Source organism: Rattus norvegicus, chromosome 15 (assembly GCF_021556685.1).
Source record: "Rattus norvegicus strain SHRSP/BbbUtx chromosome 15, alternate assembly SHRSP_T2T, whole genome shotgun sequence".
In the NCBI taxonomy this organism is placed as follows: Eukaryota; Metazoa; Chordata; class Mammalia; order Rodentia; family Muridae; genus Rattus; species Rattus norvegicus.
In genome coordinates this window covers 21,516,270-21,518,496 of record NC_141548.1, presented here as the reverse complement: position 1 = coordinate 21,518,496, position 2,227 = coordinate 21,516,270, and the positions used below count along the sequence as shown (strand labels likewise).

Sequence of the window (2,227 nt, the reverse complement as noted above, 5' to 3'; positions counted from 1 at the left end):
ATACTAAACACCCGGGAAGCTTCGTAAGTAACAAAGTAAAATATTTCCCCTTTCTGCTAATGAGAATAAAAGGCACCATGGGTAAAATGCACATCGTGCATTAAGCTTCCCAAATACCAAAGGCAGCATCTTAGGACGGCCCTTAGAAAACGGGATACTGGAAGACATTTTTAAAGTTTTCCAAATCTGTACAAATATAATTCACATTGTTGTGGAGTCCAACACATTCACAGATGACAACCACGTACTTTGTCCCTCTCACTGGGCACACAGCCCACAGCTGCGGTGGGCTCCTTCCCTGACAAGGCCGTGCACTATGACATGTGCTCCTTGAAGGACCACCTCTGGCTGTCTGAGTTGCTACAGTCTCGCAAGTTCGGAGCAAAGGCAGAGTTGAACTCCTCCTCTGTGGCCTCCACACATTTCCTGCTCTGCTTGTAGACTAACGTGCCGTCCTCCTGTAGGATGAACTCTTGATTCTCTGGAACGGTATCTTTCCAGAGATCCGGGATAAGGATCCTTCCCTTCCTCCACTGCTATGCAGACCTGGGGCTGGCGGGTGTTATACCGTATTTCTTGCCGGGATGTACACTCGAAAAACTGGTTCTGACCCATCCCGTGGCAGAGGTACAAAAGGACCTGGTGGCCTTCCACATTGTTTTCACTGGGAGGATTATAGTCCAGGCAGTACCCCCGTAGTCCTCTGTTCTCAAGCTTCCCGAAGAAACCAGGCCTGTCCTCTGGCACATGCAGTTCTGGGTACAGTGTAGCCAGGAACCGCTTTAAGTCTTCACACTGGAGCTTGGGCTGAAGCTTCTTTCTCTCTGTCAGCTCCCCAGAGGGTTCCAGGCGGGCTGGGGATTTCGGGGGTGGTAGAGTTCTTTAAGTTCATCCGTCCACACTTCTGCAGCTCGGACACTGTTGGCTAGAGCCTTGCTGCGTGAATAGGGAGCTTGCTTAGGGAAGACGTGGCCCACGTGGGAGTAAGGGTGTGTTTCCAGAGTCACCACACTGCCAGATCCTAAAGGAGAATTCAAGGTTTTCTCCTCCCCAGACTTCCATTCCGGTATCATAAGACCCCAGGTATTCAAAATATCTCTTACTCACAACAAACAGTCCCCCAGCCATAGTTGGAGACCTGATAATGTCAATAGGAGTCCGCATCAACTTCCGCTCCCGCCAAGGGACCACCTGCCACGTGAATACTAGGCGCCAGTCAAAGCCACCAATCTGGGGCTCTCCGGAGTTGCCCAGGTACTCAGAGGTGTTCCAGTCAATGACATCGATAACCGGGCACACCACGGCCGACTCCTTCTCGTGGATCCTCTGCAGCAGGGACTCCAGCCACCCCTCATGACAGTCACAGTGACAGTCCAGAAACCTCAGCACTTCGCCCCTGGCCGCAAAGGCTCCCAGTAGCCGGCTTGCACTAGGTCCTCTCTTGCTAGCAGGGATCAGGTGCACCTAGGGCAGCTGTGAAGCTCTTGACCAGGGGCTCCTTCAGGTGATCTCTGTCGCTGTAGTCATCTACCAGAATGACCTCCTCCAGCAGGATATCAGGGGAAGTCTCGAGAACACTGTAAACTGTCTGAAGGAGTGTGGACCAGGCTTCATTATAAAATGCTATGACAACGGATGTCTTGGGCAGGTTATCATAATCATACCCGCAGGCCACGGAAGCGGGAACCTGGCATCCTGAAAAGGTGCTCAGACAAGCACAGGGCTCCGGGCTGCACTCCTACCTCCAGTGGCGCCAACCAGCTATGGGCCCTCAGCGCCACCCTACAACTAACTACCTGGTGGCCGGCTATGCTGCTTAGCCCAGCTAAGACGCGCACTCGCACCACCCGCCTTGCTGCTCACGCCCTACTTACCCTCTGGGCAAGGCCCACGTCCCTGCCTGTGCCCATGCCACCCCAGTCCACGCCCTACGGCTTCCAGCCCATGGAGTTTTGCTGAAGCACAAGGGGGTGGACGAGGGCACGGAGACCCGCTACCGCAAGTAAGGGTAGTAGCCCACCTCAGAAGATGTCCAGTGTTGGGAGAAAGCTAAGCCACCCGGGGCGACAGAGGATGGCAGCAGCGGTGCTCTCAAGGTCCCCGGCTCCCCTGCCTACAACCCGCAGCTGGAGCCCTGTGACAAGTTTGCAGAGCATGTTCCTGCCATGCACAGAGGCTCCCAGGAGCCATCAGGGGAGCCCGCCAAAGGAGTGGACCCAGGGCGCTG

General features: G+C 54.7%; 1 pseudogene; it reads right to left on the bottom strand.

Moving 5' to 3' along the window:
- Nucleotides 1-314: 314 nt before the first annotated feature.
- On the bottom strand, nucleotides 315-1,910 carry Galnt12-ps3 (polypeptide N-acetylgalactosaminyltransferase 12, pseudogene 3; annotated as a pseudogene).
- Between the last annotated feature and the right edge of the window lie 317 nt (nucleotides 1,911-2,227).